This window comes from Apteryx rowi, unplaced genomic scaffold, assembly GCF_003343035.1.
Source record: "Apteryx rowi isolate R43461 unplaced genomic scaffold, aptRow1 scaffold_51, whole genome shotgun sequence".
In the NCBI taxonomy this organism is placed as follows: Eukaryota; Metazoa; Chordata; class Aves; order Apterygiformes; family Apterygidae; genus Apteryx; species Apteryx rowi.
The window spans coordinates 2,394,403-2,420,642 of NW_020450772.1; positions in this window are offsets into that span (position 1 = coordinate 2,394,403).

Sequence of the window (26,240 nt, forward strand, 5' to 3'; positions counted from 1 at the left end):
AAACAAACTGAACTGATATTTAAAGTATCTTCTATTTTCAGCAGGAGTAATATTAAGTCTTCAATAGACAAGGACACAACCAAGAATTAAAGAACTACACTGTTGAAAAAAAAAAATCAAACCAATACATCACGAGGCAAACAAAACCTGTGAAAGACAACTTCAGATGTGGTACAACCACAGTTTTATATAGCAGTAACAAGCACTTATTCTATGTAGAGTGAGATATTTATGACTGACACAGTGATGTAGTGYAGAGAAATACAAGCCTGGCATGACAGCAGACACCTTGAGAAGCGGAGACACAGGATGCAGCGTTAAGAAGTGCAGGTGTGTGGTGACAAGAGATGGGGCACAAGCTGGCACTGGAGACCCCACAGCCATCAACAGCTCACTAATGGTCAGTTAAAAAGAAAAGTATGGAGACCTGGAGCTGGACAGAACTGGCTTTACGTGTAACAAGAGAAAAAAGAAATAATAKCTAACATACATAAAGGGCATCCTATACAATAAATTCAGATGCAACCTGGAGCTGTAGGTCAGTAAAGAAAGAGAAAGGCTTATATGCATTAGCAAGCACTAAATATGACCCTGAGTGGATCCTTGAGGGAGAAATCAGAAACCGTCAACATGAACATCGTATCTCCCCCGGCAAAGGACTCCAGACGTTGACAACTCACAAGAAACACCAACAGCATTACCCAAGGGAGCAGGGGAGGGTGAGCATGACACCAGGAAAAGGGGTAGATCCAGAAAAGTGCGCGTATAACCATTAACTGCATTATTATCCTTCCATTTTCTCTAATTAGATATGAACTAATGATTCAAATCTCAAGACTTCAATTATACTAACAATAAATTCTTGCCCTTCCTTATACAAGGTGTGCTTCCTCTTTGCCCATAAACAAGATTTTGAGCTTGACATTAGACAGAAACAGCTGCAGTTTTAGAAACTGACAATGGAATAAAAAAAAAAAAATCCTTTAACTGTTGTGTAACTTCTGCTACTAAGCCAGAGTTGGTCAAAATATTTTCTTCTGAAAAGTGAGTCACTGCAATTTCCTCCCCCCTCCTCATACCTTCCAACCGTCCCTAAACAAGTGTTGACTTCCAAATTCCTTCCAACTTGCTTGGAGATTGGAGAAGTTTTGTTAGAAGGGAAGATGAATATGTACAGCTTCATCAAAAGGTGAGATCAGAAAAAAACAGCAATGAAGCATATTAAAAAAAACAGGGAAATTTAGGGTGGCCCAAGGATATAACTAGAAAGGAGAAATGCAGGATGAACAGGAAGCCTTGCTTGCTAACGAATGAAACGGCTTTCTCTCAAGCAAACTTRCCAGGAGCTCTGTTCCAGAGTTTTGAAACTAGACTCAAAATGCTAGAGAACCATCTTGCACTGGCAAGGAAACAAATTACTTGGTCTATCCTCTTCTACTCCCAGTTTCTATTTCTCCAATGGACAGCATTAAGACATTTTTCCATTGTGGTGCACATATCCTCGAGGCTGGCATTTTTTGCTCTCACTACTTAGAGCTTTCAACATAAACTCTGACTACCATCCACTTGCAGGTTGGTGGGAGAACTACAGCCTGCTCCACATCAGCACATAACATGTTGAAGTTTTGCCTCCCACCAGGAGAAACACTGTACCATCACCACCTGATTGTCCATAGGTCAACAAGTCATGAGCTGTAAGTCTACAACTTAAGATGAGGCTTCATAACATTTGCTGTATTTTACACAGGTAAAACACAGGCCTGTCACTAGAGGACCAAAGTGCCCAAAAGACCCCTCTGTGCTCGTGGAGGACAACRGCAGGCCATCTGGTGATGGAGATTCATAGGAGCGATTTTGCTGTTTGGCTTCGCAAGGGGTATGTACAAATAAATGTCTGCTTTTAAGTACCAAAAAGTCTTAACAACATGCTCAAGTGATTCATGACATTAAGTCCAGCACCTTTTCTAGAGACGAGACATGGAACTACCTTGTTTTAGAGGGCAAACAGGACCCTCACCTGTCCCTCACAGCACAGGAGTTAACACCAGCCTGGACACCAGAAGTAGGGCCCAAACGCAGCAGGACCAGCTCCACGGTGAGCAGCCCGAGTTAGGGATGCCAGCCCCAGCCATTACTCTTGCCCATGCCAACACTTTACAGTCACACATATTCCTGTGGTTAACTGTGCTAACAGACCAAATACAGTGCACACAAACCCACTTGAATTACATGGCTGGCTTCACCTTGAGGGACTGACATATCTTTACATCCTTCCTTACGCTGACTTGGCCAGAAAGGCAGAGAAATACGTGAGAGCAGGTTTTCGGGGAAGTGCAATTTCAGTTAACATTGACTATTAACACTGTTTTAGCAAGAAGAGTGTTGCAGTTTCTCAGAGAAGAAACTGGAATTTAAGACTCCCCTGTAGAAACCAAATCCCAGGAACCATACATCTGCATGGAAGGTATGTCATTTAAGTGACCAAAGAAACAAAGGTCCAAATTCAAATTCAATCATGAGCTATGTGTTTTGCTTACATGATCAATCAAGTGATACATTAATTCCTACAGCTATTTTTCACCCTCTGCAGAGTTTTGTGCTCCCTGCAAAACATGTAAAATGTCCTCTTCTGTGGAGGAGGAGGAAGCAACAATGGTACAGCAAAAGATTTCATTTGACTGTCTTGACCAAATTTGGCAAAACACTCAATTCAGCTGTCAGAGCCAATATTAACTCTAGCCTTTCCTTTAATAGTTACAGGATCAGATTCTGTTTAATAACTAAAACAAATATTTGTTGATGGAATTTGAGGTAGTGGCTGAGATGCATTACACACTGAATTTAATATCCCAAAGCAATTAAATAACTTGTGTTTGATAAAAATCCCAATTCTTTCTAATGAGCCCGATTTAAATCTTAACATTCAACTTGCTTTAAAAAAGCAAGATACATGCTAAAAGTTATAGCAGATGTACCAACCCAAAAGGTTATCACTAATTAAGCTATTGAAAAAGCAGTTTAACACCATTTATTGCCACCATGACAAATATGACAGTTTACGAATTAACACATTGGAGGCTTAATGTTAACATCCATGGTTCTGTCAGGTCCTCCTGCGACTAATCTGAAATGTAGCTCTGAGTGCTGTGACTAATAAATAAACCTAGTTAATAAAGTTGCTTCATCTTGTAATTATTGCAGTGTGGACAGTATCTTAATTATAGCCGGTTCAGAGCCTCACCTCCCAGGCAGTGCTGGGCAATACTTCTAAAGGTCCCTAGACGAAGAGCAAGACCCCAGTGTCCCCCCGACGGGCTGATGGGTCGGCTGCCTTGCATCTCCGAGCAGAGGCACATGTGGAGCCTAGGCCCAAGCTCTGGCCTGGAAAGACAATCAAAGCAGCTCAGAAACACCCACGTCACTTCAGAGAACATACAACTACGGTAATGAAACCGTAACAAATTTTGAAGTGTAACTTGTCTCCTCAGGCCTGGCTTCCTGTTGTTTGTGGCTGATGCTACCATACTGTGCTTGCTGGGATGAACTCGGYGGTCTTCCACAGCATTGGTAGGATACTGAAAGAAAACAGTTGTTGGGATGTTATAGCTGCTAATCTACCTGGAAAGGGATTTTTTGTTTACTTGTCTTGTTTTTTAAAGCGTAGGGACTGTAACCGTGAGGCTGTGTATTATCCCGCATGTCCTATGAAGTAACTGATGCAGACCCAAACCTGCCGCCTGAAAATCAGCCAACAGGCTCTTAGCTGCGTACTTCCACCTGTGACAGCGTTAGCCTTGGACCTGGTCTGTTAGCCAAGTACATTAAGCGAGACCTACATCATCCAAGCTTTGGAAGGCTTGTCCGAACACAGGAGAAATAGTACCRACAAGCACTCCAAAATTCTCAACCACCAGCATATAAGCAGCTTTGTGCTGGAATTTCTCAGTCTGAACTAACACAGGAAAAATCTCACAGCCTATGACTTTTCTCTGAATTAAGTTCTTAATTATTAGGCCTGCTGTATACACAGTCATTCTGAAAATCTAAACTAATTTTCATTGCTTTTCACCAACTCTTGGAATCCAGTAAAACTTTGAGGCTTGCAGTACTGTGGTCGCAGGCAAATCAACTGCCCCTTTTCAGCATGGGATGTAATAATTAACCAACATCCTTTTTCTTGTGCTATCATGATAAGCACGTTTCTTAAGTCACATTTCCAAACGTTGCAATGCAATAGGCAGCACAAACTTCAGGTACCGTTTCTTTGCGCTAACTTCAAGAGCTGGAAAGAGGAGAGACAACATCTCTTCCCATTTTCCAGCCCTACCTCAGAGGCCRGGAGTTGATATCAGGCCAGAGCCACTGTACTTTGTTAGAAACTATTGCAGTTTCAGTGCTAATATTAACTATTYCTCCACAGGATTAAACAGAATTAACACAACAACTTGCAAAATCCCTAACTACAACTGTATGACGACTGACATCCCTAAGGCACCTGCTGCAAGRGGCAAGCAGTTCCACAACCACAGTGCGCCCACCAGGACTGCAAGGGCCCAGGGAGATTTACTGCAACCCTCAGGCAAATTGGGAATATCACAAAGTTAATTTCTTCCTATTGTCAGGAGTCAACAGAGGAAAGCAGCTTCCGAAAATAAAGATGATTAAGTCTTTACTTCTGCAAAAGACAGAGACTGCAGAAACCTTCAAYTTTATAAATTCTTCTAAAAATCAGGATAGAATTACTATGCAAACCAATGTGCAGAACAAGCTCCTAACTGTGAGGGCAATACAGAAGGCAGAATTACTTCAATACCTGCTTGCCAAAACTAGAAACCAAGACAAAGAGGCAGAAGATTTGAAGACACTGGCATGAGGACACTGACCTCAGCAGGAGCCCGACCAGCAGGAAAGCATCAAGACAGCAGAGAACTAAGGCTGGATATACAAACTGCTTCACTTTTATTATCATCCAAGGAGGAACAGAAGAATGAAGGCAGCTGAAAAATTGCAGTGTGCTCCAGCAGGGTAGTGAAGGTCAAACGCAGCAAGAGACAATGCATTCTAATGAATATTTCCTCAACTCCTGGAAGATTAGAGTCAGCACATCTTTAAATCCCACCAATATATTAAACTGCTCCAAAAGAGAATCTATCGGACATGCAAACTGGAGAAAAACTTAATTTGTCCTGGCAGAGCTTTTCAAGTGCAAGTCTCCCCCACCTGGGGGGGGGGAGGGGGAGAAAAAAGTACCTACACTATCACACCTATAATCAGAAAAAATAGTTACCCTATATAACAGGAATGACTCCACTGCAAGGAAACAGAATTAGCAGCTAGCAACAATATAAGAAATGAAGAATTCTTCAAATTGGTTTTGAGCACAGAAATTGGAAATCTTCTGCTAATGATGAGGTCTGCTAATTTAAAAGCTAGTGTAGCTGGGGAAATGGTGCCAGCTGAGTAGAAGTCCCACTGAATCTAAAACAGACTAAAGTTGCCTACATGCCTTCAACACACACGTAAGTTCAGATCAGTATAAATTCCCACTGTATAGACCAGCTCATCACAAAGTACCAAAAAGGGAACCTCAAGCTCAACCGCTACCTTGTCTACCTTACACCTAATGCATTTTTCCTTGACACGCTCCTAGGACACRCGCTGCGCACCAGTAATGGGAAGTTAATCAACTAGGGGAACTGTAATGACAGCCAACTGTTTGGAAATCTTCTGAAGACACAAATCCAGGCTGAAGGATATATCAAATGAAGTTAAAACCAAGACCACCTTGCAGACAGGCCCCCAAGTGCTAAACAGCTCCAAACTAGCTGACACTTAAGCACCCAAGTTGTATGACGGCAGCCACAGTTAGAAGAGCAATGAAAGCAGCTGGTTAAGGTCAGTGCTCAGCACCTTGCAAGACCAGACCCAGAGCAACTCCAGAAAGGTAGATTTATGTAAATGAACAGTTAAAGGAGCTTAAAAACAAACAGCACCAAATGAACATGGAACAAGTCATGGACAGACAAACCCACTAYAGCTGCAGCCACCAAAATTCACTTTCCACAAGATGGAGCATCCCAGAAGGCAGCTACATGGAGCATGCATCTACTAGGCTGTTTGGATAACGCATCCTACTGCAAACTTACTGCCACAGCACAGAGCACGTTTCTGAATGAGAGTGTGAAAACCTGAGGCTCAGGTCAGCACTACATTTTATAAATATTTGAAAAAGAGCCAATGTACAGACTGAACCTTTTTCAGGCCTTCCCGCTATACAGCCTTGGTAGTTTACTTAAGGCATTGTGGAAGATAAAATTATGAAAGTCTGAAACTCGTGTTTGTGAAGTTATATTACTAAGCCAATTAACATTCAAATAGTTCCCTTTCATGATGCTTGAGCAAATAGTGATCTTACAGAGGAAGAGCCCTCTATTTTTTCAGTTTGCCATTTTTTCCCCATTTAAAACACGCAGACATATTTTACACTCAGACATCACTGTTACTACATAGTGTTACTACAGAAGAGTTTAAAAAATGGCAAAATGAACATTTCTACTTCTTAAATGAAACAAAAATTTCCCAGATTACACACCTGCCAGTAAAACCGATGCCTTCCAAGGATACATCTGCAGAACGGGACATAAGAACGATTAATGGGTGACAACACACCGTGTACAACAACCGATAAGGTCCCTCCACCGGGGGGGAATCAAATGCAAGTTGTATGCACTACACACTAATCCCAGCAGTTGACCCAGATGCAATATATGCTTTAGATCTCCTAAGCCACCAAACGCAAAGACRGACAGACAGAAGAAAGGAAGGAAAAGGTAAGAAAGGTGCGGAGAGGACTCTGCTGTATCATCCATTCTATTTCTCTTCCACTATGTCAAAACAACTTGACTTTACAATAACACATGCAGTGGAAAATTCACTCAAATATTTCTTTTCTTTCAGAATGTTGTAGGCAGGCAGCTATCTCCTATTACCCATATGTTAGGCATATTCTGTCATTTCAGCAAGCTAGAAATGGTTAATCTCCTCATAAGTTACCATTTTCAGCTTTTAGCACAATCTGCCTTCAAGGTGGGACTACATTCAGAACAGCAAGGAAACCAACAGTTCTTTTCATTTTCAACTATTTTAATCATCATCTTTATTCTCCTTTTTCACTGCAGCACAGGTCTTCAGCTGCTGGCGCTTGGTTTAAAAGCAGGCAGCCAGGTCAGATAATTAGCAGAAGGTCTACCTGAGGGGTTTCCTGGCAAATTTGCAGCTTGACTGACCTACAAAAAAATTATAGGGAAATAATTCTGTGGTACCTAAAAGTAATGGGTGTTTGTTCAGTTCAGCACTACTTAATTACTTTTGCTTTAGTTCAAAGGAAAAAGGGAATCATTTATTCTCCAAAAGATTCATGAGCTAATTTAAAATAATTGACTTCAAAAGAAAATATGAAGATGAAAAATGGGAAAGTGCTAATATCTTAAAAACGTAACAGTAGCAAAATGAACACTCTCGTGTTGTACAGAAAGAGGATAGTTTCCATGTAAGTGGGATACCAGCCCCGCAGCAGTACTCAGCATGGTTCAGGAAACAMCACAAGAAAATAAAAGGCACCGCAATATATAAGATTGATACATATCCTGAGCAAAGATAGTTATTTGGGGCCAAGTGATCCTCATTGGATCCCATTCTATAGCTATTACTAGTCAAAAAGGAAGCCTGAAGCTGGCTGAGCAAGTCGCATGTCTCCTGCAAWGGTGCCTTTCCATGAACACGTATTCCACGGAAAGGCAGCAGAACCACACGCTCGGCGACAGGGGCGCGCGGCTGTTTCGGGGTACAGCTACCTGCCTCCTGGCCTTGCTCTGCACAGCCCCAAAGCGATCAACACATGCCAGTAATGTGCTGTTCACGTTGATTTTAAAAGGTCTGAGTTTCCAAACTTCACCTGTCTGCAGAATTTGATATTGAAGCTAACTAACAGTCTCCCTTCGCCCCGGCACCTGTGTAAGCCGGAGCTCAGGCCCTCGTCGCACGGCTTCCTCGTGCCGCAGGCTGGAGGGCAGCGCCAGCCCTTTCCTCCCGCGCCGCGCTCCCGTCCGAGCCCGCGGCCGCGCTGCCTGGTCACCGGCAAGCTCCTTCGAAAAACCACGGCTGAGCAGGCGGGAGGCCCCAAACCCCCCGGCATCCAAAAAGCGCTCCTCTCGCACCTCTGCCGCTTCAGTGGCGAACAGMATATCTATACCAACGTTTGGCCTAAAAGATGTACAGGGCAACAGAGCAGACTGTGGGATCTAGTGCTTATTTTGCCGCTTTCCAATACTCAGAAATCATGGCTCAGGCCTCAAATCACAATGGACTCAAACGACAACTAACAAAAAAAGGGAGCAGGTGTTAAAATTCATCCTTTGCCTTCTGGTTTCTGACCCTTAAGAGACCCTGTTGGGGAGAGGGCTTACAGCAAGCCACCAAGCGTTGCGCACATTTCCCCCCCCCCCCTTTTAGAGTTGGCTTGGAGGTACCATTTTCACGTTATGGAACTACTGCAGTGGAAGCAAACACATATATATGTGCATCAGTTCACCAAAGACTGCGCAAAAATGTAAATTTAAAATGTAAATTTGCACAATATGAAAATTAAAAGATAGGATCCTTAGGCTATATGATAACTCTACTGCAAAGAAGTTTGCTATGAATTCCTTTAAGATACTTTCATAGTATAATAAACACTGCATCTACACTCCTAAGGATCAGCAGTGGCTCAGGCTGAACAGAGCAGGAGGTAATGCAACATAGCCCAATGCTAACCCTAAAGGAAATCCAGAAGGATTTGATACCTAACAGGGATAAGATCCACCCTTTAATGCACAAACTGTGCTAACTCTGCAACCTAACTACTTTTCAAACAACTTATTTACCCCCCCAAATCCAAGGATTTATGGCGCATACTAGAGACAAGAATACTATTTGTTATGTGAGCAGAATGACTGAGCCAGGATACTATAATACGCCTCTCTCCAGATTCAATTTCCTAACAAATTCATTTTGCCCCATTTGGTCAACACACTTTTCTTGTTTTCTACAATTTGAATGACCTGGTTTACTCCAGAGGCATTTGCTCAAAGTGAAATTCCAAGCAAAACCAGGCTGTGCAGAGAGCATTTGCATGCTCTTCTCACTGAGGAAAGGCACCACATCACATCTCGATTACCCACTGTGTACTGAATTCAGAGTATGGCGGCAACATACAGAAAGATAGTTATTGAAAGCTGTTGAAGAGAAGTTGAGGGGAACCAACTAGCTCAGGGATGTACCTCAGGTGGAAAGAGGTTTAATTCATTTAATAAATTGCTGAGCTACCCATTCACTTCTGATGCAAAATAAATATTTCTTCTTTTCTTCAAGAGCTACTGTTCAGCACAAAAGTGCCCATTTCTACTCCTTCCTCTGGCAGCAATTACTGCCTTTTAAAAAGTTGGTTTTATTGATGTTTGAAGGTGGACAATTCAGATAAGCCTCTCCCAAACTTCACAGGAAAATCAAAAGGAAACTAAAACACATTTTAGTAAGAATGCCTTCAAACATGCTTTCATCTGTTACACCTGTATCTCCGCTGTGGTAGTAATTTTTTGTCTTGGTGCAAATTCTGCAGCTATGGAGCATTAACAGGCTGGGAAAGTGCATTTGGGAAGAGAACAATAACTGACTTCAGACCAAAGATAACATCTTCAGGTCTGTTGTTGAACTTTGGTTTTCTGTTTAAAGAAGCTTATGCAAGGACTGGGCCCCCTCTCCCTCTTGAGCCTTCCCCCAGTTTTCAGGGCTATTAGCCTACTTGAGATAGAGCTATCGGTATCTCAAGGACAATTTGATAATCCTGCAAATTCTGTCAAGACTACGGCTGGGTAGAGGACAGAAAGCCTGAAGTGTTCAGGCTGGAAAGCTTCACAGGGCACGCTTCCATGAGACACCAGGGAAAAAAAAAATTGCCTTTTACGATGCTTCCTCCAAAGTCATCAAAACCAATAGGTGGCAGCCCCAAAGCAAATTTTTAAAAAAAACTGGTCTTCAGGTACTTCTGCAAACACTTTTTCCTCCTTTATATTCTTCCAAACTGCATCTCATTTCAAAAGCAGCTATAGCACATACATGCACACCTCAGCCATTTCCACTGGTATCTGAAAGATACTGAACTGGTAACTTCAGGAAGAGAAATCTCAAATACACAAGCAGTGTCCAGTCATGGTAGTGTAACTAAGCACACTTTAGATGTTCCTTAACCTTCTGGTGAAGCAAATGACCTCAATTAGTAGACATCTGTGGACACAAGGGTACCAGACCCGAACGAGTTGCAGCCAGTAACCCTCTCTTCTCTGGTGAAGGCAGAAGTCAGTGTATGCAGGAGAGAAAGGAGGAGAAAAACAAACAAAAAAAACACATTAGGTAGTGATGCTGATAGCAAAAGAAACGAAAACCCCATACCCTGATCAAATCTATATAACTAATTTAGAATTCGAGACAAGCCTAAGGAACAGCGCCAGGCTTTGCAGTGGTGGACCACCACACCTGTCTTAGCACATGTGCAGCAACCCTTCTGCCCTTGCCTCCTGCACCAAAGAGGAGGAGGTTATCAGCTTCATGGTGACTGCTGGGGAGCTCTCGCTGTGAGCCCCCGGCCCCCATCTCCTACCAGTCCCTAAGCCAACAGGGCAGTCACAGCCTTCGGGGGTGAGGGGGGAGCTGCTACTATATAATACTGGACACGCTACAAACCTCACACGCAAGGAGCTCAGAGGCTAAATCAATCCTTCTCTCCTATTTAGCAAGCCAGCGGCTGGCAATCAGAAAGGCAGCACGTAAGTGGTTACATATAGCATTCGCTCCTTAAATGCTTTGGGGCACTTAAGTATTATCAGGTTCCTGGATGTAAAACTATGGGTACACTTAGCCTGGTATTTGAGAAATCAAGAATTTCATTCATTACTGCTCTGACCTTACACACATAATCAATGGCTAAACTGATAAATTGGAAGACTTAAAAATCTATTCTTTGAGCGCTGGGACTAAGTGTTTTTAGTCTCGACAGCTGTAATTTATAATTTAGTGACAAGAACATTTGTTCCAGCTGTTCAGACCTATTTCACACAGCAGAGAGGGAGCACAGCATTTCCAAAGCCAGACGATTTATTTGGATTGGGAACTGCTGATTTATTTAGCATATTAAGTTATCAGCTAACTCAAAACAATCAGAAGACATTCTTAATGCTCATAATTAGAGCACTCATCATGGGAGCCAGGAGGCAGGAGTTCTTTAAAGCTTCAGCAATAATAAAGTGCCAGAAAAAGTAAAACAAACTAGTAGCTTTTAATGTCAGGGCACAATTTTTTTTCCCCCTTTTCATGTGGCTAAGTAATTTCCTCCTTTTAATTGGGATGATTCATGTCATTTATGCTGTATGCCAATGTTTTAACATTCAGTTCACATGTTACCATATCAGAGTCTGATCTTTTATGTCTAGTAAGACGCATTCCCACATTCTCTTAACTTCATTCCCATTTACAGCCACTAAAAATAGGTTAAATCTTTTCCTCAGAAGGGCCCCAAAAGGTGAACACTTTCTCTGAGGCACTGGAAGGTGAAGGGTAATTTCTTGTTTTCACTGGAAGGCAGTTTCTGAACACTCAAGAAACGTGATTTACCCCAAGTCTCCTGGAATTCTTTTAGTTTTCCAACAGAAAGTGATACTTTGGACACATCGCCAAGAATTTACTTTGTAATATCAGCTACCTGATCTATATTTTTTAGAACACAGATATTGGTTGGCATTTCACTAAAATAACTTGGTTTGTTACTAAAAAGATCCTTTGAAATGTTTCAAGATGCATGAAGTTTAACACTGCATTTGCTCACCCTTGTTCCTATAATCCCTTAAGAGCTCCTATGTTCTATATCTGTATCTATAGAAATTAAAATCAACTTTCTCACAAGAAAAATAGTTTCCATGGATCTACATTTTCATATCTGTATTTCCATATTTGTTTTCTGCTTATAAATACAGATAACTACCCTAATGAAACCAGCATGTGCCAAAACCGAACCCACCTTTGTCTACTGCCTTTGCAAGTTACTGTCAAGAGATTACTATGCATCTATGCATACTTGAAATATATATTGTGCAATGACATGAATAAGCATTTCAAAGGTTATTAAAGACTTGGGAAAGAAAAAAAAAAACACACACACACACACTCTGCATTGGAAAGAAGTCCATTGCTAATCACCAGGAACTCAGAAGCAGCACGTAACTATTCCTGATAGACAATGTATTTTTAACATTTCTTGCAGCTTCATCTGAAAAGGTGGCAGAGTACCAGGAGAAGAAGTCAACTCTTACCAGTCTAGGTAAATAAGGAGAACCTTCTTCACCCACAGAAAACCAGGACTGGGGATGGGGTAGGAACACATCACCTCAAAACTTCAATTTGTGTTGAAAGACTATAGACTGATAGCAAGGCTGTTAGTACTTGCCCTACTTTAGGGAATTTACTCTCCTGTTCTGAAGCATGCCCAGGATATTTTAATTGCTGTTGTAGCTACTTCCAGCCACACTGATGTGGCAGCACATACAACTGCCTGGCACTGTGACTGCACCCATGGAAATAGTGCTCAACTACCTCATTGCACAGGGGCAACAGGATCACTCGTGTCCCGAGCAGAGGCCACCCTTGCCATCCCTCTTGCCCGAGCATTTTTTGGTAAGGTGAAAACTAGCAAGGTACTGGAGGATATCAAGATGAGAGTCCAATAGGGGACAGTGTCCTAAAGACAGCCTGCTCATAGCTGCTCATAAGCAAGCAGTGACAACCACGCACTCGGAAATGCAAAACTTCTGAGACTTTTTCAGGATTACTGTAAAAGGATTACTGCTTCCCAAAAACATTTTACATTGCACTCCAAAAGGAAACCATTCACTTCAGCCAGACACCATTCTTAGCAACTTTCACATGTTGACGCATGCTCGCACTACTCCCTTAACCTGTTTGGTCTGTACCTGTACTGTATCCTTAGCTTTCGTCTCTGAGCATAACATGAAAAGACTCTTCAAAGGAAAAAAAGGCTTTTGGAGATTTTTCTTCTCCTCTACAGTTGTATACAAAGGGTCAGAGTGTTCTTTGTCGTTTAGTCCTTTGTTGCCTGAAATGCAAAATTGTAGTCTTTTGATAAACACTGGCAGCGACCCAGCTTTACTTGCAGTTGGTTTAATATTGTAAAAACATATGGGACTCCGTCTTTTTATCTTTTAGTTTCTGTAGTTTTCAGAATTATGCATGACATTGATATTCAGAATTCTGCTAAACCAAAACACAAATCACCGCAAACCCAAACACAACATTTCTGCTTTGTCGCTCAGGGCCGCAGTTTCCTGCTCCTGCAGCATGGTGCCCAGCAAGGCAGCAGATGCAGTTTCAGTCTCACTCTCCCTTCTGGGGCCTGGGACCCAGCTACTCACATTTGGCTGGGGAGATGCTGTCAGACCTTCCCCACCACTCCACACACAAGGAGCAACATGACAAATGACAATTTACTGCAAGAACCTTAACAGGAGCAGCTTGGTCAAGAGAAGGAGCCGCCACCTCTCACCTGCTTCCTTTCTGACCCTGAATTAGCACAAAAGACAAGTTGACATAGGGATGGGGGTGCAAGCTCTGCTGTTACGAGTTGCAGTAGTGGTTGTGCCAGTCTCCCAAACTACCCTGGCAAAGCACCTTGAGTCAAGCATGAGACTACAGCAGGAGACACTGAAGGTGCGCAGAGCCCAGCGTGCTATCTCCAACAGCCGCCAACGACAGCAACTAGGAAGGAGCATGAGAGTGGGTTACGCAGATAGTGACACTTACCTTGAACCTGCCTCACACTAGCTAAATTTAAATCAATACAAGAGCTAGGGGACATTAAGAGCAAAACATCTCTACCCACTCTGCCCATGCCATGCACTGCTTCAGAGACCTCTATCGCCATTTCTCTCAGAAGTCTCCTTTCCATGCCAAAGAGCCCTATACTCATCACTCATTTCTTTTTTATAAAAGCTGCTCCAAGCTTTTGATCAGCCTTGCTGCCCTTCTCACCACTTCATTCAGTTTTGTATGTCTGGGCAGGAGAGCACAGGAGCCGCGACTGCATACAGCAGCCAGGATGCAGCAGCTCCGGGCAGTTAACACAAGCATATAGAGAGTACAATGCTATTTCAAATTTTGCTTTCTATTCTTGTCCTAATAACTCTAGTATTTTACTCACTTGTTAGACCACTCCTGAGCACCAAGATGGCATTTGTATCCATCAAGATCTTGCTCAAGACCAAGCTCATATACACAAAGTTAGGATCCCCCCCCCCCCCAATATACATCACTTATCTACCTCGAATTTCATTTGCATTTCACTGCCTAGGCACTCAGTTTCATTAGGTCCTTCCAAAATTCCTCAGTCATTACTGAGTAACTTTGAATTATTAATGAATCATGTGACTTTACCATTCAACTCATTTGCCACATCATTTTGACACATGCCAACCACCGTGGGCTCCCAGACAGGGTTGCTAACTCACCAAAAGAACTCCAACAAGTTTCAAGACCTGACTTTCTTCCCCCCCACAAAAAAAGCAGGTCAAACTCTGACTCTGCAACAAGTTCACCCATGTACCCATTAGTTCCATTCTTGGCATACTGTCTAAGAGACAACACTTCTTATGCATATCTCAAGCTCAGCCTGTGGTTTCCTGCATCACCTTTTTATATCACATTTGCCATCTTTCAGTCCTCAGGAACCAGGGTGCTTCTATGCAATACCATAGTTTGTAGTCTAGCTATTTCATTCTTGAATTCCTTCAGAAATTTTGGGTTAATACCAGATTATTTTGTAACTTTTCCTATTTGATCCATATATTCTTCTACCAACTCTTCAATTTGAAACAGATTCTCTGGTAAATTCTCGTTTTAGAAGAGTTCCAGCATGAGGAATTACCATTTATTTACAATGAGCAAAAGATGTAAAGAATTCACTTGTTGTCTCTGAGTATCTATTAGCTCTACAAATTTTGTGGTAGGCTTCCTGATGCTTATCCTTTTTGAAGATGCATTTTTTTTTTAAAACTAGTTTCAATGCCTTTTGCAAGTGGTCCTCCACCTAATTTTTCCAGTCTGCCTTATTGCATTTATACATTTAACTTGTCAAGTTTTATAATCCTTTATATTTTCCTCACTGAGATAAGACTTCAAGCTTTTAAAAGATACCTTCATGTTTCCAACAAGAACTGTTACACTGCTGTTAAGCAACGATGGCTTCCTTTCCGCCCTTTCTGAAGTTCTTCTCAACAAGTGGAAGACATTGGACACTATACTGGAGACAGAAGACAATACGATCTGTAACTTTCCACTCCCTCCTAACAAGCTGGCATGAACCATTTCCACATGCTCTTCAAATTGAGCATGGCTGTGGTAGATTTTTTGGCTTGTTTCTCCTCCGAGGATCCTGAAACCAATTATACTATTTTTACTGCCCCAGATTAGCTCTTGGACTAACATTTTGAACCAGCTTTGTGCACTCTCAGCACTGAGTCAGAGGCAGCTTTGCTGCTCAGAAAAGTAGAACTAGTACCACTATGATAGGGCCAAAAGTTAGTTTTCATATACCAACAGGGCAGCTCAGAACACTTTTTGCAGGGAATCCAAAAGTCCATATGTTTTCTGCATGTAGGAAGAACATTCAGGTTAAAAAGCATTAGGAGAATAAGCTGGGATCCTAAGCCACAAAGAGAAGATAGGGCAGTTGTGCCAACTACCCAGAGTTAGCACAGCATCCCAAATATTGCCTAGCAATGAGTCCAAAACCAAAGCAGATGTGCAAGGTGGCCACAACATTCACAAATGCATATCTCTCATATGATATCAGTTGTTTCATATTTGTATGGATTTAAGAACAAATTCTTCCCTCACTTACTCAGCTTCAGTAATGCAAATTTCTTTACTACAAAAGGATTATCACAGATTTTTCTAAAGAATTGGCCACTAGCATTTCTCATTTAGGAAGAAATAATTAAAGTGGAAAAGAGGTAGACAACAGGATTAAGACCAGTCCCATAGTATATGCCTTGAGCAGAGTGGTTCTCGGCACTGTCACCATGGAGCTCACTGCTGCCTCGCAATCCACTGAGGCATCCTTAAGATCTTGTCAACATATAGTTTCAATAATCACCACAACTGCTTTTGTGGATTAAGATCTACGTACATTCAAATCCAACTTTTTAAAACATTATTTGTAAATAACTTTGACACAAAGAGGGAAAAGATATAACATAGTTTAGTGGTGACATGGTTCTAATGTTCACAAGATGTCTCTCGCAAGCAAATGCAGGTCCGTGCAAGAAATCATTACACAAATATGCTTGAAGAGTCCCATGTTCATACGGATGATGAAATACAAGTATCATCATTACACAAATATGCTTGAAGAGTCCCATGTTCATATGGATGATGAAATACAAGTATCGAGGTATGCCTTTTTTTAAGCGGTCACATTATCCAGGCTCTACAACATTCATTGGTTTGACAAGTCTTCACTAAGTAGAACATGAAAATAGCTGATTTAAAAGTAACCACATTAAAGATAATGATTTTAGCAGTCTAATAGATGGGATGTTATATAAATCAATGCATAATGATAACCTGTCGAGACACTATTTACACACACACACGAACCCCACACACCCAGAAACATGCCCACCCACTACATGCTTGGACACTAGCAGCTATCAGCCAGGACACTTTGTTGTGTTCCCGATAATTCTCTCATTTTCAGCATTTGCTCTCTTTGATATCACAGACAAGAGCAGCTCCTTAAGCTATCCAGGACAAACACTACTGACTGTCTACTAGAATCAAAGTAGGGTCAGCTTTACTCCCTTGCCTACCCATTAACAGTCAGTGAGGATGGTAACGGAGGTCGCCTGCCTGAGGTAAGTGTTACCAGATTTGTTCATCAGGCCATAAGGAACCACAGAACCATTTAAACCACAGTTTCTGCAATTCCATATTATCTTGGTTTTACTGAAGTCATGAAGTTATGTCAACCTCAAAACCACAGAAAGGTGCGAAACAAGCTTTTAAAACCCTGTATACGCTGCTAGATAACTTCTGGGAGTGCCTGCCGTCTGTCTTCATAACCTGTGACCTTGCTGCATCACCCAGCACAACGGCATTTGAAAGCCTGCACAGATGAAAGCCAGTGAATCTGATGCTATATTGACTCTTAAGTTGTAATTTCTATTACTGTCTCTGCCACAAACCTGCTATATGACCTTGAGCAAGTCATCACATGTCACTGACTCATAAATATCTCTGTAAGGGGGTACTGCAAAGCCTTAATATCTGGAGATGAGGATTATTATATACATAAATCCTCATCATCATTTTCATCACTAGCTATTTTATTTTCATTCTAAAAATAAAGCAGAAAGCTCAATGGAACTATACAAAATCAATACCATTTCCACAGGAAAAAAAAATATTGAATACACTTGCTACACTTCCAAGTTCTCCCACGCAAGGGAACTATCCAAACTGCCATAAATAGACAACCCTCCAAAGCAGTTGGAGCTGGGGGGACACACATCAGCTGCAGTTCTTTTGCTGATACTGTAGTGAGCATAAAGCGAGGCCCTACTGTGCAAAATAAGGGAGAGACTGAGACACCTCTCTCATGAAGAGTTTGCAATCCAAACAGAGAGTATGATGTGGGGAGGTGCAGGATCAGCATGGAGGAAACAGTGCCTTGACCAAGCATGCCTGCCAGCCCACACAGCTTTGAGACAGCCAGGCCAGCACCTTGCTACTTACTATGCTAAATTGCTTCCTACAGTCTAGTTTAGTCTTCCCAGTATGAATTCCAAACAAATCTTCTTTAAGCAAGCTACATTCCTTAGAAATAACTGACTGCAACTGCTGGTTATTGAGTTTCATGTTTTCTAGGTGATCTTTATGTGAAGCGTGTTATTTCATAGGCCCAACTAGAGGATGAAGCAAGTGAAAAGCATAAAAGGTAGAGGAAGATTTAAAGCTCTTTTCCTGCGAGGCTTCTGCTATGCAAGCTATAAGCATTCAGAAGAGCTCCTTTACAAACGGTCAAGCAAAAGTTTTGCTTTTAATCAGTGAAGCTTGCACTAAGCTGTTGATGCCACAGCTTGTTGTACATAAGCGTAAATGCTGGCAACGTATTTAGCCAGAGGGATCACCTAACACTGAAGGAATTGGATTTTCTAGATAGTTCATTGGAGGCCAACAGATTATAAGGAAAAGCTCCATACTGAGTCATCAGCTATTATTAAAATGAGACCAGAGCTCTAAATCTGCTTGGCCTTCCCACATCCATCACATGGAGTAACACATTGCACACAGGCACGTTTATCCTGTACAGTAACTGGGGGGAGTGGGAGTGAGCAAGCAGGATACTTTGCTCATTCAGGAATTCCCATGTGGGAGTTCTGGTTCATTTTTACATTTATCATCCATCAGCTCCAGGATTTGGTTTATCAATATTGCTCTCTCCCGCAAAGGCTCATAACAGAAAGAGGCAGCATCCCTTCGGTTAACAGGCGCTTCGGTGTTTCCCTGGTTGAACGTGGAAGGCATTCTGAACCACTCACTGTTCTAATTTCAGCCTTCACTGTTTGCTAAGACTGAATAAATCAAAATCAAAGTTCACACTCCTAAGCCCTCAATATATTTTAAATTCCCCGTGCTGTACAGAAAGCTGTCCTTTCAATCAGTACTTTCATTGACTTCACTGATCTCTCTTGACTTTACATACATGTAAGCAGATTAGAAGCAAGCATAAAATACTCTTTAATAGAATATTCCGTATGGTAACTAGGATTCTTTGAGCATATTATAGGAATGAGAAAATATCCCTCTTCTAGTACTTAAATATTTATGCAGGTTAAATATTTATGCACACACAACCCTGGAGTTCTGCACTAATTTACCACACATACTCACAGCGTGTGGGAGATCAGCAACACGTTTGTGTCAGGTCTGTTTTCATGCCATATTTATCCATAAAGAATCCATGTGCCTCCTCTGGTATTCACAATAGAGCAAACCAAACATTTCCTACTCTGTAATATGGTAAGGAACATTTCTAGCCATAAATTAATGTTAACATCCCCTGAGAACCACCAGATGGTGCTGTTAAAAACAGTATGTAAAGTTATTTCATTAAATGTTCTGTTCAAAATAGGAAAAAAAAAGAATACTGCTCTTAACATGCTGTTCCTTTAGCACTAAGTTTAATAAAACCAGAAATGCTTCCATTTAGCATGGTGCATTGTGACTTTTTTTTAAAAAGAAAAGCTAGTGTCTAGCATAGCATAGCCCATTAAAGGAGAAAGATATTCCAATTAGTCTCAAAGTTCGGCTCTGTATCAGCTAGCTTTTGGGCACCTTGGCCACAGCAGACAACGCACGATCTCGAGACAGACCCACGCTCTCCGCATGCTGCCTGCAGAGAGTGCGTGCAGGCTATTTCCAGTCCAGTTCGAGACGGGGAAGCGAAGTGCTAGCCAGCATCAGCATACTTGCTACTCAGCGTCTTCAGCTAGCTGCAGCAGAAAAGGCTAAGAACCTGTTTGAGACTTAAAATTTGTTCCACTAATGCCTTGTTCAGGGAGAAAGTGAAGCATCTTTGTGTTGGGAAACCACAGCACAGAAACCTCTGGAAATAAGTCCCTTCCCTCACTCCTTTCAAAATAACAGCTGGGGGGGGGGGAGGAGGCCCCTTCCCTTTCCTTTTTTAAGGCCACTCTGACCACTAATCCTCAAGTTCCCCAATGAGCGCGGACAGGGAAGGCTTCCACCCTGAACTGCCAGTGCTCCAGTGGCCTCAGCACCCTGCAGGGTGACARGGGATATGGACTGACACTCTTGTCGGGCACAAGAGGCAGCTGAATTCATGTCACCCTGCTTCCCTCCGCTAAACTTAAATATACACACACACAGACACAAAAATACACACGCTATATATGCACACATCAGCAAATTTTAAAAGCAAGCGAAAGCCACAGCCAAGCTGCGCAAGCGGCCGCCCTCCGGCAGTGCAACCCACCACCACTGAAGCAGACAAACACCCAGCTTCCGCCCACCGGGCAAACCTGGGGGCAGGCGGCTGGGGAAGTCCCAGGGCTAGCTGAGGTATAGTTCCATGTTGCTGAGGCTTTTTGTTTGTTTGTTTTAAATCATTTCCAGAGATTTGACAGCAACTAAGTACACTTTTTCAAGACTACAATTTTAGGCACTTAAATTCTACCCGAGTCTCGTTTCAACRCTTACTTGGGGTTGCATCTTTGTCACTTCAGAAAAGGGAGCTTCCTATTAAAACACAACATTTTCAAGTGTATGGAATTTATTGGCCCTCACCCAGTTATTTCAAACTGACCTTTTTTGTACYTTTTTGCCCCCTTGACTAACAAAATACCAGATGGGAGTATTTCATGGAAAATAACTAGGTCATCCCCCTTTGTATCAGCTTTATCAGATGTCTACATGCTGTTTCAGATGACTACAAGCTGTGTATGCAAACAGAAACAACCCCAATATTAGCAGCCCTGATGCCAAGGAAATCTAAAGTGCATGGATACAAAATAAACACAAGAATGGGAAACTGTCTTTGTTAGCATGGTAAGCTTCAAAATCATGTAGAAGATGTAATCATTTCAGCATCCAATCCAATTACATGCGATACAAAGTTATGCAGCGGTTTCATCACAGAATGATTCATTTATTACAGTTTATAAGAACCAGAAAGGCCAAATAAGCTAATAATCCAAAAAATCTTTGACAGTTTACTCTCAGCCTTCTCCAACTTGTGTGAGGGGAAGCCTGCAAGCAGCTTGTGACTGTGTGTTTGAACATACATGCGGATTATAATGCATGTTTCTCACCAGTTGAAAYGTTTTGCTGGTTGTATGAAGTGTTACATGAATGAATTACAGCCCTGGCTATTAACAGTTTAATACTGGTTCTATGAATTAGCATTAAATTACAGTGAATGTTTCAGAAGAGGTTCTAATATTTACATTAGTGTCTAATGAGTTCCCTATAATTAATATAATTACRTTGAACCACAGAAATTAATATTCAACCAATTATTTTAAAAAGCTATCCAATCTGCATGCAGGTTTTTGAAGACCTCTTCCCCATGATGCTGAAGGTTTTTATAAGAGCACACGCCTTGATCCTGCAGTGAGCTCTGCAGCAGCGTATTTCATTGCAGGATCAGGGCCTGGGTCCCCACTGAAGTTTTAGAATAAATTAATTCACCCAAAGCCCTAAGCATTCACATCATCACTTTATATTTGCTCTAAAAATACTCCAACCTAAAGCAAGAAATCATTAAATTCTGTGCTCCACCTCAAGCATATGCTTAGGCAGCACTGACGGAAAGGACGTAAACAGCTCCCACCAGCTACTCCAAGTATCCCAGCAGAAGTGGCAAAATAATCTGCTTTAGTTCCAGAGCTTTTGTTCTAGAAAGCAGGAAGATAAAATATTTTTCACCTGCATGGAATCTGCAACACCTCATTGTCCTCCTCTCTAAAATGTAACTCTTAACGAGATGCATACATTCACAGTCCCTTTGAAAGTCAAGTCATCCGGTGGCTTCAAAACCTCTCTGGTGACACTCTGGGACATCATTACCTTGATTAGTCATATTCAAACATGAGCCTAATGGTTTTTCTTCCCCTTTTTCTGGCTATTCTGTCTCTGAAAACAGGTGACCTAGTTTGCTATTTGTTTAGAAACAGTTTTATCTTCAAAAGATAGATAGATCTTTCTTCCCTCTCTTGCTATGTCATCCTTAAATATGCACCATACTGCTGTTTTATTTTTCTATGCCAAAGCCCATAGAAGGATTTCACAGATACTGTTCTTCAGGGCAATGGATAGCATTAAGGGCAAAAGGTTAATTATCTTGCATATTAAAGGATAATCAATCTTCTTGCATCCTCAGCCATCTCTGCCTTCAGCTATTGGACCCAGTTCTGCTTGCACCAGAGCACAATTCGACATTTTAAATAATGCTGTACGAGAAGACCAACAAAGGAGCATCTCTTGTCTTTCCTGCTCCCCCCACCTACTGACAACAAATCAGCGTAAACAAAAAGCAAACAAGATTTGCCAACCAGCCCACTCAGAATAGCGTTACACTTTGAGAAAGTCTGCCCCATGGTGAAAGAGTGGACATGAAGACTTCAAGCTAACATTCAAAAGCAAAAGGAAGTTCCTGCTTGAAAAAGCTATGTACACCTAAGAAACACAGTCCCTGTTGTACCAAAGCTAAATATTACCCTTGTGAGAAATACTGCATACCCACTCGCTAAAGTGCTAGGGGAGCAGACCCTGGTCTCCCCTTTCCCAAAGGTTGGGCACAGGTCTGCAGCACTGGTTTGTCTGCGTGTTTGTGCTTTTAAGCAAACGGAAAAGAGCACAAGAAAATTATTTTCAAAGGCACAATCTCTTTGCTGCCCCACTCCTTTAAACGTACTCTCAAATATTTCTCTMCATAAGGCATGATCTCTCCTTCAGGAGCTCGCAAAGCATTTGTCAGGGAAAGAGGTGGCAGAAATGCCTCTTGGCAGCTGGTTGTGCTTTCCCTCCTTGGTGCCTCAGCCCTCCCAGCTCTCATCCATCACACCCCCAGCCTGGCAAAGTAGAGCACAGCACGTCATCTGGAGCTGGAAGAAAGGGGGGAAAGGGAAAAAAGTTGCTGAACAAGTGTGGAACATGGATATTTTCAGCTTCCCACAGCAAGCTAATCATTTTCATGTTTTATTTCTTGTCAATTATCAGTTGCAGTTACTAAACCAAAATTAACCATCCCAAATTACTCAAGAATGCTCTTCAAAACAGTTTTGCCAGTTCTGTTACTGACATTTTTTGTGCAATAGCTTCTGACCTGCCTGCTGCAGCTGCAAATGTGACATTATTCTGCTGCTATTGGTATCTAAGACATGGAGTGCTGGCACACTGTTTGCCTTAATGATTTCCCATGACAGCAAACACCCCACGCTATGCCATAAGCATTTCCTGAATTCATTTCAAGCATGTTTCTCCTCCTCAGTGTCAGTGCGCATTCCCTTATTCTCAGTTATAAGGCAAGGTGAGTAGGAGCATTAGACTGTTTTATGTGCCTCGCACTACACCTTCTCTTATTCAGGTGTGTACAAAAGATACTGCTAAGGGAAAACATGAATCCTGGAGACACTTATAAAAACTGTCAGTTTAAGACCAACTTTGCTGCAACCTTGCAACTGCAAGATATTTTAAAAACAGAATTACCAGCATTATAAACAGCAGTTAAGCTAGTAGTTAGCAGCTAGTCAAAATGGTTAAGGTTAGCCACAAAGTCATCTCTCAGTTTATATTTAGACATAGGTAGAGCCTGGAGCAGAAACCAGGAAGGAAATCCATTCTCCTGTGCCACCATACAAGGTGAGAAGTGGAGAAAAGACAGGGACCTTGGCTGTAAAAAGCACAATTTTAGCAGTTCTTTGCAGGTCAGACAAGGTCCAAAACAAAGCAAAGGGCATTAGATGCATTAGGGAATACAGATGGACTTGAGTATAGGTGTTCACCACACATAGGCACACAAGCTTACACACAAAAATATAGCTACAACAGAAGCAAAATTGTCTCAGCTGCCCACACCACCCCATCCATGCTGATCAGGAGACCTCGCCAACCAGGATGGATTTTCTTGCTGCAACTGCCCTCTATGTGGCACAACCAGCTCTGGTCAAAACTGAGCACTTAAAGCACAAAACTCTTACACCTACTATCACTGGCAAAAAGCAAAGCTGTTGTGTGCTTTCCGTATAGGCTCCAAGCTCCTTCACTGTAAGCACACAGCTCAGCAGGTATGGGAACTGACGGAAACAGGCTTGACACGCTGCAGTTGCACTCTTACCCACATTTGGTGCACAAAACATAGCCTCTCTCCTTGTAAAATCTTGATATCGAATAAAACAGTTGAACATATGCCGCAAATTTTCAGTTTATAAAGTAGGCTCTCCTCTCTCTATCCAGATAGAGCAGCATATATCCACAAAAGCTTGCAGGAAGCTAATTATCTCCCAGACCTTTACCTCACTGACACAGCTGATTGATATCACCCAACAGTTCAAAATTACTAGGGAGATGGACAGACACAGCAGAGAAGCACAAACCTGTTTCCATAGTGAAGCACATTAAAAATAAGAACATGACACTGATTTCCCCCCCTCCACCCCGAGACTGCTACAGGGATTCTTCAAGATAACTGTGTCCTGATGCTCTAATCTCTAGGGAAATCTGACTATTTAAGAAGCTATAGTGGATCCTCATAATTCTTGAGCTGGAGAAATTAATTGGACCAAGCTCTTCTGCATATTCAGGACAGCTGAGATGGGAAAAATCTCCCACTGGATGCTTGAAGATTTAACATAGCTTAGCTAGCTTACGCCTACAGCACCATATCTGAATGGTCCACATGCTTGTACTGTTACAGCATAGCTTAACCATCAAACTGCAACATTAGACTAGCTGTAACTTCCCTCTTACATATTTGAGGTCCATGGCGAATGGCAACACCTTCATATTCAGCTTTACTACTGCTTTGCAAGACTTTAAAAAGAGCTGAACAATAAAATCCTGCTTAGCCACGCTGATGGGAAGGACAGCCCTGCTCCATGGAGCAGCCACTGTCCAACCCCGGGGGCGATTCTGTCAGACCGCACAGAGCAGCGAGGAGCACCCAGAGAGGTGCAGAGACCTCAGTCCTGCCCACAGCCTTCGAGGGCACCTGGAAGTCTGCACAAGTGTTTTCTGAGCAGTGCAGTCCAGAAACGGAGCAACGAATACTAGGTTGCCCTTTCTACCTCGCTTTACAGAAGTAACAGTGAAGGCTCCTCAGTGCTGCAGCCTGTGGACCAGCCTGGAAAACTTTAAAAGTTTAAGGATCTCTTTCCCTCCCTAATAAAGGCAGTCATTTTTCGTCTGCAAAAGCTGGCCTGTTGTTACAGCTGATGTCAGTTAAAGAGGAAGAAGATATGAATGCTCTTGCTTGCTTACTTACACATAGGAGTCCAGAACAAAAGAGGATGAAATATGTTCAGGCCCAGCAGTAAAGCAGCAGAGCCCCAGAAGACCCGTTTCAGAGCAGCACTAGCAATCAGCTGAAAAGCTATAGGGCTGACAAGCTCAGTGCGAGCAATAAGGAAAAACACTTCTGTAAAAGGTCACCCTCTGCTTAAGTTTTAATCTTCTAATGTAAAGCATTTTGGTAACCTGTGGGAGACATGCTGGCCAGCGCTAAGGAAGAAGCAATCTTTTTAAGTTTCACTTCTAACTGAAGTGAGCCTTTGCCTACTTACAATAAAGCAGCAATTTGTATGGCTACTAGTTGACAAAGCACAGAGTATATTGAATATTAGACTAGAAAGCAACAAGACCTCTTTTTAGCTCAGTGAATGCAGGTGATAGAAAGATGGCAATCTTCCTGCATCACCTCAACAGTGATGATTTTTTCTTTCAATCTCAACATCTTACAGCAACTACCCTGCACATATCCTTTGACAAAGTCACAGACAAGCTGTTGACTTCATTCAAATCCTGAAACACCATCTGAATTAGCTAGATATCATTAGCAGAAATTGTTTTAAAAACAAAAGCAAGGTTTCTGTGACAGGCTTTATCTGAGGAACAGCAGCACAGAGAATACATATTCAGTATTTTAAGTTGTGACCATACCTTATGCTTGACACTGAGCTAGCTACCTAGGTAGTTAAGTGCTCACATGCTTTTTAAAATGGGTGGATGTAGCTATAACAGCATTTGTGTCCATGCCAAGCATTCTGCCTCCTGTAACTTCCTGTCCCCACAACCAGTGCACACATTACTGCTGCCTTAAAAATAACCACCACGGGAAAGCTCTACCAGCCAAAATGGRCTTCCGATTAAAGAAAACTCTGCAGAGTGAGCCTGCCCTTGATGCTTACCRCTTTTCATTATTTCTACTGTCTTCTGCTAACATTACAAGGTTTTCCTCCAGATCACTGAATAAAGGGCAGATATTAGCAGCAACCCAACAGAAACATCCGACTTGTGCTGAATGGGTGTTGTTGTCATGGACAGAGCATTTGCTAAGGAGA